The sequence below is a fragment of the Neoarius graeffei genome, chromosome 21 (assembly GCF_027579695.1).
Source record: "Neoarius graeffei isolate fNeoGra1 chromosome 21, fNeoGra1.pri, whole genome shotgun sequence".
NCBI lineage: Eukaryota > Metazoa > Chordata > Actinopteri > Siluriformes > Ariidae > Neoarius > Neoarius graeffei.
Genome location: NC_083589.1, coordinates 22,589,646 through 22,603,420, shown reverse-complemented (window position 1 = coordinate 22,603,420; position 13,775 = coordinate 22,589,646). Strand labels below are relative to the sequence as shown.

The 13,775-nt window shown below is 41.2% G+C and overlaps 1 protein-coding gene across 2 annotated transcripts in view; it reads left to right on the top strand.

Moving 5' to 3' along the window:
* tmem63a (transmembrane protein 63A) overlaps nucleotides 1–13,775 on the top strand; it is a 178,794-nt gene that overhangs the window by 13,065 nt on the left and 151,954 nt on the right. The gene's annotated exons all lie outside the window — the stretch shown is intronic.

Here is a 13,775-nt window from a genome sequence, read left to right as displayed (position 1 = left end):
GCTGTGGAATTACTCTGCTGGGATTGGGAGGCTCAGGTACGTGGAGGGACTGGGCTCTGTGGTTTGCCTCCTGGCCGGGTGCCTCCTGCGTCTCACCAGGTTCTGGACCTGTGCGTTGTACCTCAATCTCCTGCTCCAAGCATTTCATCCTGGTCTGATGGATTTTCAGGCCATGCTGGTTCTTACACAGCTTTCCGCAAATGCATGTCACATTCGTCATCTGTCTGTTTGCATGGATCGTCAAAGTTTGGTCCGTCCGATTGGAGATCTCATCCTCCTCCCCCCCCCCCCCCCCCCCCTTGGGATTTCCTGGGGGTATCTCACTGTAGGGCTTTCCGTAGCTTGTTTGGGTTCTTTCTCACAAAAGATACAGTTTGGGCTGCTAACCCAAACTGTCCCAGGTGCCGTCTTTCCATGCTGTCAACTGTCTCTCCAGTAGTTGACCAAACTGTTCTTGGTTGTCACCTAGTCTGTTCCTAGGAGTCACTGGCTGTGCCAGACAGTTAATTAATTTGATATATTTACTTTCATGGGTCTAAAACATGTATTTCAGCTAGCCTACAATTTAAGTCTATAAATCTAAACTATGTACCCATACCAGAGATTTTCACATTGTCTTTAATTAATGCTAACCTAAAGCAGTTGCAGAATAGGCCTTCAGTGCACTCAGTGAGGAAAAATCCCACTTTTAATACAATGCATGATCAAAATACATGAAAACCAGAAATGTCCCCCCTTTTTATTGCAAAGATGAAAGCATTAGATGTTTGAATGATATTTTCACTGCCGAAATGAAAATGTCCCTGGTTTTCTTCTCAGAAATTTGTGAATATCTTCTTCTCCTCCAATCAGTCTTTCCTGCATGACTCCATAGCAACTTTACCTTTCTTTTTAGCATGAAGCAGGTCATCTTTTATGTCATATCTAGCTTGAAGATCAGAACTCAGAGACAACAACTCTGTGTGTTCATTGAATGGATTGATCATGTGGTCTATTACGCTACGTTCACACTGCAAGGCTTAATGCTCAATTCCGATTTTTTTGTGAAATCCGATTTTTTTGTGAGGTCGTTCACATTAACAAATATATGCGACTTGTATGTGATCCTCAGTATGAACGAAAAGCGACCTAAAAGTGTTCTGCATGCGTATTGCAGGATACGACGACGTCACACGCAGTGAGCATGGCCAGTGTTTACGGAAGTAAAACTGCCCGGTTGCGGTATGACCCATCCAATCTAACTTGAATAGCTGCATCCCCCCAAATGGAAATCAGCTCCCTAACCTCTGCGTCCTTCCATTGAGAAGATTCAGAACCTTCACAGCCCGAAGCGTCCCTCGCATTGATGTCATGCGCAGGGGCGCAGATACATTTTTTGAACTGGGGGGGACAAAGCTGCCAGCAAACCAACCCCAACCCCGATATGCCTGTCAAACTTGTTGTGGGTTACCATAGCAACCAAGCTCGAGCTCGCAACCTGTGCAGTCTGCGCAGCTCAACCAACCGAATATCAGTCTTTGTTTTGTTTTATGTGAGTTGTTGCAACTATGTATACACTGCCGTGCACCTCAGTAAACCGAATGGTAATTAGTCTTTTGATTTTTCCGTGAGGTTTGCCTTATGCAAAGAAAGACAGCATAGACGTTTTTTCCTCCCTATAAGTGGGGGGCAGCGCTCGAAACTAACGGTGTCCCGATGTCCCGGGGACCATAAAAAATGTCATCGGGACACAAAATTATCATATCTGGGACAATCCCGGGACAATGGAAAAAAATAGATCTAGAAAAAAAGTTCTACATTAATATTATTTACAAAGCCGTAACACATGCGTAGACATTCACCTAATTTGTCAATTTTAATTTTAAAACGTTAACAGCGAAAAATACATTAGTAGCTACACTTTCGATGCACCTGCATCAGTAGGCTACAGAGCAGCGCATTCTGTTCTAGAATCTTCGGCCGGAGTCCGCATTATATGGACTTGGAATGGAATTGCTACCGCACACGCTGCGCCGACTCTTGCCAGAACAAAAATGCTTAAGTGGTTGAAGCGGACCGACCGCGGGGAAGAAACTGAAAGCCCAGACATAACGTCTCCGGGACCTTCAGGATCCAAAGTGTCATCGCCTGGTCTGCAGGCAACGCTAGCAACTGAATGAACTTAATGAACACTGTTAGACACGTTATAAAATACAACAGGAATGATGTGGATGATATTGACAGAAGATACCGTTCAACAGAATAAGTGAGTTTTCTTGGTGTCTTTCTAGTTCAGAAAGTTTAGTCAGTCAGCAGCACAACTAGGCTCGGACCTGCCACTATGCTGATGTTGCTAACATTCGCACCCATGTTTCGGCAGCGAAAGTTCATAAAAATGGATAACGGAAAGTTCATAAAAATGGATAACAGAAAGTTCATAAAAATGGATAACGGAAAGTTCATAAAAATGGATAACGGAAAGTTCATAAAAATGGATAACGGTAATGGATAACGGAAAGTTCATAAAAATGGATAACGGTAATGGTGAAAATTATAAGTTGGCCTTATAAGTGCCAACAGAGATTCAAGGTATAAGTAGATGAAATGAACATAAAAGGGGTCTTATTTTCAACTAAAGTGTACTGCAGATGTAGGGAGTTGAAACATTTTCTGAATGAGCTAGTTGGCCCCTTTAAATAAACGGGTATCTATTCATACAGTGAGATCGCCGAAGTTTAATAAACTGAAAATGCAATAACTGTAATTTTGAAGTAGATGATGTATAGGACATGTGTCGCTTGTGTCTTGTGACTTATTGTAAAAATGATATAAAGGGTTCAAAATCGCATAGTTACAAATATAATAGTAACTTCATATGATAATATTAACCACTGGTTATTTCAGAGAGGAAAAAAATGGGGACACTATTGCTTCCATTCGGGACAATACAACACAGAATTCGGGACCACTGGGGGACACAAAGAAAAAAAGTTAATTTCGAGCCCTGGTGGGGGGGACCGAACGAAGTGAATTTAAATCTGGGTGGGACGAGTCTCACCCTCTATCTGCACCCGTGATTATGCGCCATGTTGTTGTAACTTTTTTTGAGAGACCCGCCGCCTACTTCAGCGCAGAATAGTGACGTTTGTGGCTTGTTGATGACGTGTAAGTCGGATGAATGCGACCTGGCGGTTCAGACTGAAGTCGCATATGAAAAGAGCCGATAGGAATCGGAATTAGGACCACATATCCAAACGGCCTGGGTCGGATTTGAAAAAATCGGATCTGTGTCATTCATATTGTCAATAAAAGATCGGATACAGGTCACATATGGGCGAAAAGATCGGATTTGAGTCACTTCAGCCTGCAGTGTGAACGTAGCCTTAGAGTAGTATTTTATTGTACTGTCGCTTTCATTTTTGTACTTTTCACTTTCGCTTTCCTTTTTCCGTTTTTTTTCCTGGTTTTTTCTCTATCTTTTTTCGGAAGAACGCCGAGACCGGAAGCTTTCTTTTTCTCTCCTCCTGTGTAAAGTCCACAAGCGGAGGCCATCCACATCTGATCTGCTTTAATATCAACAGATCTTCATTTAAGGTACGTGAATCTTTTCATCATGGCACACCTTCAGCCTGTTCAGTGTGCTGAGTGCAGGATGTTTAGTCATTCTTCCTCCATCACTAGTGATAGCTCTATTAGCTTTACTTGTGATAAGTGCAGATTAGTTAGCTCTCTGACGGAGAAGATTACAGTGCTAGAAGCGCATGTCCAGGCTTTAGAGCAGGTTAGTGAGCGTGAGAACAGTGTAGTTTCTGTTAGGGAAAGTCTGGACGCCCTAGGTGGAGTTAGCAATCCCCCAACTCCGGCATTAGAGCCCTTACAGCGGGGCAAATGGGTGACGGCTCGGCGGCATAAGCGTAGAGCCAAAGCTACCGCTGAGGCTCGCCCACGGGAGCACCACTCCTCTCCGCGTCACGTGTCGAACAGGTTTGCTCTCCTTAGTGATGCACCCACTGAGAAACCTGAAAGAGCTCTGGTTATAGGGGACTCTATCATACGGCACGTGAAATTAGCTCAGCCTTTAGGGGCACCAGCAGCTTTAGTCAGGTGTATACCGGGAGCCAGGGCGCCGGACATAGCAGGTAATCTTAGGGTCCTAGGCAAGCACAGGTTCTCAAAGATAGTTATCCATGCAGGAGCTAAAGATATACGCCTTCGTCAGTCTGAGGTTACTAAGAGTAACTTTGTAGAGGTGTTTAAATTAGCGAAGGCGATGTCCGATGCTGTAGTATGCTCTGGCCCCATCCCAATGCGGTGTGGCGATGTAGCTTACAGCAGGTTATGGTCGCTGAACTGCTGGCTGTCCAGGTGGTGCTCTGAAAACAGTGTGGGCTTTATAGATAATTGGGCTAATTTTGAGGGCACTGCTGGCCTGTTAGGGCGGGACGGTATCCATCCCACTCAGGAAGGTGCTGCTCTCATTTCCTGCAGCATAGGTCATAGTCTCAGAACAGGCCTAGTTAATTTCTGACAATCCAGAGCCAAGGCCAGGGAGCAGACGAACAGGCTAAACCGACTGTCTGCTAGCTGCACAGAGTCGTCACTCAGGGCCCACTACATCGAGACTGTGTCTGTTCCCCGAGCTCAACAAAAAGGTAGAAATTTTCAGAGAGTTTGTTCCAGTAACCTAATCAATATAAAATTAGATCATACTGACTGTACAGCTGCTGCCAGCACCTTTGATCTAAAGGTGGGGCTATTAAATATTAGATCTCTTACATCTAAAGCGCTAATGGTTAATGAACTCATTACTGATCAGGAGTTTAATGTACTGTGTTTAACAGAAACATGGATTAAGCCAAATGAATATATAGCATTAAATGAAGTGAGTCCTCCTGGATACAGTTATATACACCAGCCTTGTCTAACTGGGAGAGGAGGAGGCGTCGCGGTTATTTATAACGATTATCTAGGTGTAACACACAAACCTGGTTATAAATTTAATACATTTGAAGTTCTTCATACTCATATAATGTATGTAGCTTCGAAAAATAAGTCTACCCAGTTAATTCCATTGCTTATTATTTACAGGCCCCTGGGGCCATATTCTGAGTTTCTTTCTGAATTTGCAGATTTTATCTCAGATCTGGTTATTTCCTTAGACAAAGCTTTAGTTGTCGGGGATTTTAATATTCACTTCGATAACCCAGAAGACCCTTTAAAAACAGCGTTTGTGTCCATCTTAGATTCAGTTGGGATTAAGCAGAATGTCATAGGACCGACCCATAATGGTGGTCACACCCTTGATCTAATACTAACATTCAGATTAAACATAGACAATATAGTCATACTTCCACAGTCTGAAGTTATCTCAGATCATTGTCTCATCTCATTCAAAATATGTCTGAGTAATAATATATGCACCTCACCACGCTACTGTATTAAACGTACTTTCAAGTCAACTACTGCACAGAGCTTTATAAATGATCTCCCAGAGCTGTCAACTTTGATTGGGTCACTGTCAGCCCCTGCAGAACTTGATCAGGCAACTGAATGCTTAGAGTCAACATTCTGCCATACTTTAGATAATGTAGCTCCTCTAAAAAGGAAAATGGTCAGAGACAAAAAATTAGCACCCTGGTATAATGATGACACTCGCACATTAAAACAGACCACTCGAAAATTGGAACGTAAATGGCGTCAAACAAAATTGGTAGTGTTCAAATTAGCTTGGAAGGAGAGCTTCCTGAAGTATAGAAAAGCTCTTAGTGCTGCGAGATCAACATATTTCTCCTCCCTAATAGAAGATAACAAAAATAATCCTAGATTCCTATTTAATACTGTAGCAAAATTAACCAGGAATAAGTCCACTATCAACACATGCACACCTGCAGTATGTAGTAGCAACGACTTCATGAATTTTTTTGATGACAAAATTGAGAATATCCGACAAAAAATTCAAACTACTAATTTAAGGTCAGACAATGAAAGCGACCTTGTAGTTAACAATATAACTGTATCAGATCATCAGTTAGAATGTTTTACTCCCCTAAAAGAAACTGAATTACTTTCATTAATCTCTACATCAAAAGCCTCAACTTGTGTACTAGATCCCTTACCGACACATCTATTCAAACAGATAATGCCTGTAGTAATTGAAACGCTTCTAAAAATAATAAATTCTTCTCTTATGATTGGCTATGTACCCAAATCCTTTAAACTAGCAGTTATCAAACCCCTGATTAAAAAACCTGACCTTGATCCCTGTCAGCTGTCCAATTATCGGCCAATATCAAACCTCCCCTTTATCTCCAAGATCCTTGAAAAAGCTGTGGCACAGCAGTTATGCTCATATTTACATAGGAATAACATCCATGAAATGTATCAGTCAGGATTTAGACCTCATCATAGCACAGAGACAGCACTGGTTAAAGTAGTAAACGACCTACTGTTGGCGTCTGATCAGGGCTGTGTCTTGCTACTTGTGTTGCTTGACCTTAGTGCAGCATTTGATACCATTGATCATTCCATTCTTCTGGATAGACTAGAAAATGTTGTGGGAGTTAAGGGAATGGCCCTCTCCTGGCTCAGGTCTTATCTAACTGATCGTTATCAGTATGTCGATATAAATGGTGATATTTCTAGATGTACCGAGGTAAAGTTTGGTGTTCCACAAGGTTCTGTCTTGGGTCCACTGCTTTTTTCTCTATATATGTTACCTCTGGGCGATATTATTCGTAAACATTGTATTAGTTTCCACTGTTATGCTGATGACACACAGTTGTATGTCTCTGCAAAACCTGATGAGAGACACCAGCTGAATAGAATTGAGGAATGTGTTAAGGACATTAGACACTGGATGCTTATTAATTTCCTTCTGCTTAACTCTGACAAGACTGAAGCACTTGTACTAGGACCACATACAGCTAGAAGTAAGTTTTCTGATTACACAGTAACTCTGGATGGCCTTTCTGTTTCTTCAAGTGCTGCAGTAAAAGACCTCGGAGTGATTATTGACCCCAGTCTTTCATTCGAAACTCACATTGATAACATCATCCAGATAGCTTTCTTTCATCTCAGAAATATTGCAAAGATAAGAAATTTAATGTCATTGCATGATGCAGAAAAACTAGTCCATGCTTTCGTTACCTCCAGGTTGGATTATTGTAATGCCTTACTGTCTGGATGTTCCAATAAGTGCATAAACAAGCTCCAGTTAGTTCAAAATGCAGCAGCAAGAGTCCTTACTAGAACTAGAAAATATGACCACATCACGCCTGTCTTATCCACACTGCATTGGCTCCCAAACCAAATTTCGTATTGATTATAAAATACTACTATTGACCTTTAAAGCACTAAATGGTCTCGCACCACAGTACCTGAGTGAACTACTGCTCCTCTATGACCCACCACGCCTACTTAGATCAAAAGGTGCAGGCTATCTGCTGGTACCTCGTATAGTGAAGGTTACATCAGGGGGCAGAGCCTTTTCTTACAAAGCCCCACAGTTATGGAACAGCCTTCCAAGTAATGTTCGGGAATCAGACACAGTCTCAGCATTTAAGTCTAGGCTGAAAACATATCTGTTTAGTCAAGCCTTTTGTTAATGGTGTTTATGAGGTAAAGGAGTAGATCTGGAGGGTCCTCAGACATAGAGTGTTTTGGTAAACTGGGATGTATGGATGCTGTCAGTCCCCACTCGCTTGCTCACTCGAGTTTGTTGACGGTGTAGTGGCTGGCTGCTTTATGTCCCAGGGCTCCCTCATGCCTGTGTTACCTTCTGGCTCTCTCCTTTTAGTTATGCTGTCATAGTTAGTTGCCGGAGTCCCTGCTTGTACTCGGTGCAATATGTATACTGTTCCTACTTATTCAGGTGACATTGGGCATACCTAACCACCTGTGTTTTCTTTCCCTCCCCCCCACCCCAAATCTGTCCCTCTGAGTTACATGGAGTCAACAGGAAATCTTTTGGTGGAGAGGGTGGAGACCTCGACTGGCTATCATAGCCTGCAGGGAATCAGCTGTCAGACATTCTGTCGCATGTCCCAGACCCGGTGAAATGTAACTGAATTGTCTTGGCCAGCCCTAAGGGTCCCATCTGCATCTCATCATTGCTGAGGAGTGTGCTCCCATCACCCAATCAAGCATCCAGCCAGAGCAAGTCATGATATATTTTACCATATTAACATGCCATTGTTGTGTGTTATGCCTGATGTAAAGACTCTCGTCTCTGCGAGCCTACCACACAGATTTAATACTTGTCATTTTTAGGGCATACCTAACAACGTGTTTTCTTTCTCTCTCTCTTTCCCCCCCCCCCCAATCTGTCCCTCTGAGTTACATGTTGATCCTGGGATTGAGATGCTGGCCTCTTCTGCCCCTCGGACCTGCTTGATCCATCCTGGTGCCCTGTGTCTGGTCGGAGTTTTATCGCACCGCTCCTGTGAAGGACGGCCCCATGAGGACAGTTGAGGGTTATACCTGTTAAAACTGTTAATATTATAGTCAGGCTGTCTGTTGTTGCCCAAATGAGGATGGGTTCCCTTTTGAGTCTGGTTCCTCTCGAGGTTTCTTCCTCATGTTGTCTGAGGGAGTTTTTCCTTGCCACCGTCGCCACAGGCTTGCTCACTGGGGATAGATTAGGGATAAAATTAGCTCATGTTTTAAGTCATTCAAATTCTGTAAAGCTGCTTTGTGACAATGTTTATTGTTAAAAGTGCTATACAAATAAACTTGATTTCATTTGATTTGATTTAGTGATGGACTGGATAGCTTCCTCATCCTGTCTAGTCCTGGTATTGTCAAGATCTTTTGACGATGTCAGACTTTGTTAGACCAGCCATAGCCTCATACATCCTAGTGATGGCTGCTTTCTCAGGTTGTGCCAGTATCCATCTCTGTATAGCTCCCTTTGTAAGAGTAATACCTTTTAGGCCATTTCTGGTCTTTGAATTATGATTTACTGTCTGCTCGGTTGCTTAGTTGCAAGCTACTGATGAGAAGGCCATGTGATCTTGTCACTGTAAAGTCCACTCTCCACATTTGGTCACTGACTCAGAGACTTCAGGATGGCTACTAGAGAGATCATCTCCAACCAATACACTGGTAGGTATCTAGCATAGTTAACTTGCTCATAAGAGAAGAACCAAGGCATCATCTCTTTTACAACCGAGAGGTGGAGAAACCAATCGGACTCACGAGTCGCTAGTTCCTCATACTCCAGATCAAGTTGAATGTCTGGGTTGACGACTGCCACCTCTTTTCCACTAATTTCCAACCATTCTTTTGCTAATGAATTCACCAGTCAGCGGCCATGCTTCTCCGTGTGTGTGTGTGTGTGTAGTACCGACCGGCTTATGCCATCCTGCACAAGAATTCATCATTGCGGGCATCGCCTCCCTGATGCCCACAAATTACATACAATCTCATGGAATCTAGAGCAAGCGAGCAATCTTCATCCCGAACCTATCGACCAGACAGTGAGTGCATAGAGCATGAAGAAGAGCAGCAGCTGTTTTCTGGAACCCAGGAAATTAATGCATGGTACAAATCATCATTTTTTTAAAAACTGATTTGGTGTTCAACTTTCACGGTTATGATAAAGCAGTGTCTCTTTGTAATCGTCATCTTTGTAAGCTCACTTGCTCGGCAGAAGGCTCAATAATGGCAATAAATTACTTTCACTTTCAGTGCTGGAGCTGCAGGAGCAGGTGGCGCGCAACCGCCAGGAATTTGTTCGGATTCACCTTCAAAACTAAGTCGCTCATAAAACTACAACCTTTTCTGGTTCAAACAGAACCAGTTAGGACCATATACACCCTTTTCTATTTTGTCCTACAACGTTAAGTAGAGGTGTGTGTGTGTGTGTGTGTGGGGGGGGGGGTTCAATGCGTAATTACCGTTTATTTATTTATTTTGACTAAAATCATCATATCTCTGCAACCATACAATATTTTTTTTTCCAAAATTCCAAACCCTATGATCTTCTTGCAGTGGCCCTTTACAGAGAGCTGATTTTAAGGTGAATTTAACCTGTTTGAAATTTTAAGGTAAAGTCTCTACAATAATCACGGAATTGGAGTGAAGGAAAAAGCCATTGCAAGATTAATTTATAATTTATAAACTTCCCTGTGTATTTCTGAATCTTGTCGTTGCCTTTTTGTCCACTGAAACACGTGTGATGTTATACTGCATCTATAAAAACATGATTTCAATATCAAATGAATGGACACACCATCCTGTTATCTCTCAACTAACTCATCTGAGTTTTCTGTGTTTATAGGCTCTGAAAGAGATTCTCTCACAACATGAGCAAAATTTACGCTGTTCAATTAATACTGTATCTTCAGGTACTATTAACACATCCAGAGGCGATTCTAGAGTCTGTTGTGGCCCCAAGCAAAAATTTCCAGGGGGCCCTTCTGACCAGTGTTCATCACCAATATGTTATAAATAATCTGACACCAACGAAAAATGCATGAAACCAAAATTTTTTAAATTCCAAATGTGAAAATACAATAGTAAAGAACAATAAAAACAAAACAAAAAAAGCCCTTGGGCCCTGACTCTCGTGGGGCCCCTGGGCCAGGGGGCCCCAAGCAGTTGCCTGCCTTGCCTGTTCACAAGCTGTGTGTCTGAACACATCCATCTTCTGTCAAATATGTGATTTTCCGATGTGAAAATCAGCACTCTCCAGTCACAAGACAAAGCAATTCTACAGAGATGCGAGAGCATTCTATGTCAAGCTTTCAAAAAAAAAAGGAAAAATTCCCAGTGAGAGATCAAATCTTGACGAATCTGTCAGTGGTCAATCCTGAGAACCATGATGATGTGAAACCAGAGCAGATTTTGACTTTGGCAGAGAGATTTCCAAATGTAATGAAGGCAGATGCCAGAGAACAACTCCATTTAAAAGTCTTGGATTATGTCTCATCTAACCTAGAAGCACTGGTGCCAAATTATAAGAATTTACCAAGGCAAGGCAAGTTTATTTATATAGCACATTTCATACACAGTGGCAGTTCAATGTGCTTTACAGAAGTAAAAGCAAAACAGTAAACAATAGAGAATAAAATTACATAAAATAAATGGGAAGAAATATAATAAGAATTAAACAATAGTAGAAATAAAATAATAAAATGAAGTAGAAGTTCAAATAGGGGGAAAAAAAACCCAGCAGAATAAAATAGAATAAAAGTTAAGTAAAATTTGAAACATGCAGAGACTGTAAAAGTAAAGATTATAAAACATGTAAAGAAGACAATATTAATTATTTAACAGAAAGCATCTGAAAACAGCTTGGTCTTTAACCTAGATTTGAAGCTGCCAACAGCAGGAGCATTTTTAATGTCCTCTGGCAGTTGGTTCCATAGCTGCACTGCATAGTAGCTAAAAGCTGCTTCACCATACTTTGTTTTAACAACAGGTTTTAATAGTAAATTTTTCTGTTGCGATCTGGTAGATCTGATTGGGTTTGGCCGCTGCAACATATCAGAGAGGTAATTGGGCCCTGTACCATTTAGAGATTTGTACACCAGCAGCAGTGCTTTAAAGTCAATTCTGTAGCTTACTGGAAGCCAGTGAAGGGACCTTAGAATTGGAGTAATGTGCTCTGTTCTTTTTGTTCGTGTGAGAACCCTAGCCGCTGCATTTTGAACCAGCTGAAGTCGTTTGATGGTCTTTTTTGGCAGGCCTGTGAAAAGGCCATTGCAGTAATCAACCCTACTAGAGATGAAGGCATGTATCAGTTTTTCCAGATCATTTTTTGACATAAGTCCTCTTAGTTTGGAAATGTTTTTAGGTGATAAAATGCCGTTTTAGTGATTGCTTTCATGTGACTGTCAAAATTTAGCTCGCTGTCAATGAAAACACCAAGATTTTTAACCATTTCTTTAGTTTTAATCCCTTTTGTGTCAAGAATAGTGGTAATCCTGAGTCTTTCATCTTTTTTTCCAAATAGAATTACTTCTGTTTTATCTGTGTTCAGCTGAAGAACATTTTGTGGCATCCAGTTGTTGATTTGATTGATACACTGGTAGAGACATTCAAGGGGGGCATAATCATTAGGTGATAACGCAAAATAAATTTGGGTGTCATCTGCATAGCAGTGATACAAAATTGAATTGTTATTGATAATTTGTCCAAGTGGGAGCATATAAAGGTTGAATAGTAATGGTCCAAGAATCGACCCCTGGGGGACACCACAGGTCAAGGACATTGACGTTGAGGAACAATTTCCCATGGTAACAAAGAAGCTTCTATCTTTTAAGTATGAATTTAACCAATTGATAACTTTACCAGTCAACCCAACCCAGTGTTCAAGTCAATATAGCAGTATGTTGTGATTAACAGTATCAAAAGCTGCACTGAGGTCCAGTAATACCAGGACCGATGTTTTGCCTGCATCAGTATTAAGACATATGTCATTTATAACTTTAATCAGTGCTGTTTCAGTGCTATGATTGGCACGAAATCCTGACTGAAAATTATCAAAACGGCTGTTTGATATCAAGAAGGCAGTTAATTGATTGAAGACAATTTTTTCAAGGATTTTCCCGATGAATGGTAAATTTGATATTGGCCTGTAGTTATTTAATACTGAAGGATCCAGATTATTTTTTTTAAGTAGGGGCTTTACAACGGCTTTTTTCAGGGACACAGGAATAACGCCAGTCTCTAGGGATGCATTTATAATTTGAAGCACATCTGTAATTATAAGATGAAGAACAGACTTAAAAAAGTTGGTGGGCAGAATGTCCAGTTCAGATGTTGAGGAACTGAGATTTTGTACAGTTTTTTTAAGAGTCTCATAATCAATTAAACAAAATTCTGACATTGTGTTGAAGTTATCTATCTGTGTCATTGGTGATTGCAGTTTTTCAATTTTTTGCAACTGAGATATATTATGAGCAATATTCTGCCATATTTTATCAATTTTACCTTTGAAGAAGGATGCAAACTCATTGCATTTATTAACTGAGAGAAGTTCAGGTGCTAATTGTGGTGGGGGATTAGTTAGCTTCTCTACTGTTGAAAATAGCACACGGGCATTGTTCATATTCCTGTTGATGATGTTGGAGAAGAAAGACTGTCTTGCTTTACAAATTTCATAATTATAATTACAAAGCATCTCTTTATGGATTTGATAATGGATGTGAAGTTTAGATTTGTGCCATTTTCTTTCAGTCTTTCTACATTCTCTCTTTAGCAGTTTAACAGCCGGGTACTGCTTCCATGGTGCTTTCTGCTTATCATTGACTCTTTTGATTTTGAATGGAGCAATATCATCCATAATTTGGGTCATATTTAAATTAAAAATTTCCAGTAAATCATCTACAGAGTCTGACATTTTGGTTGAGTTCTGAGAGAGAGCTTGCTCAAAGAGAACACGTGTTGTCTTTTATGACTCTCCTACCCATAGTCGTTGAGCTGTTCTGAATGTGAGGAGACATAGAAACATCAGAGAAAACACAAAACTGATCAGATAAGGCCAGGTCAACAACAGTAGTAGAAACAATAAGACCCTTTGTGTCCTTCTTCAAAGGTAAAATTGATGAGTTCTGGGGGAAGCTGTCCAAAGTCACATCTGTGAGCCCAGGGCAGTTGAGATTCAGGGAGCTCTCTCAGCTGATGAAGCTGCTATTGGTGCTGCCAAATTCTAACTGTGATGTGGAAAGGGCATTCAGCATGGTGCGTCACATCAAGACAGAATTTAGGAATCAGACATCTCACCAAACACTTGTGAATCCGATGTCTTGCAAGATTAACAAGTTTATTGACACAGAGTACTACGAGGTGGA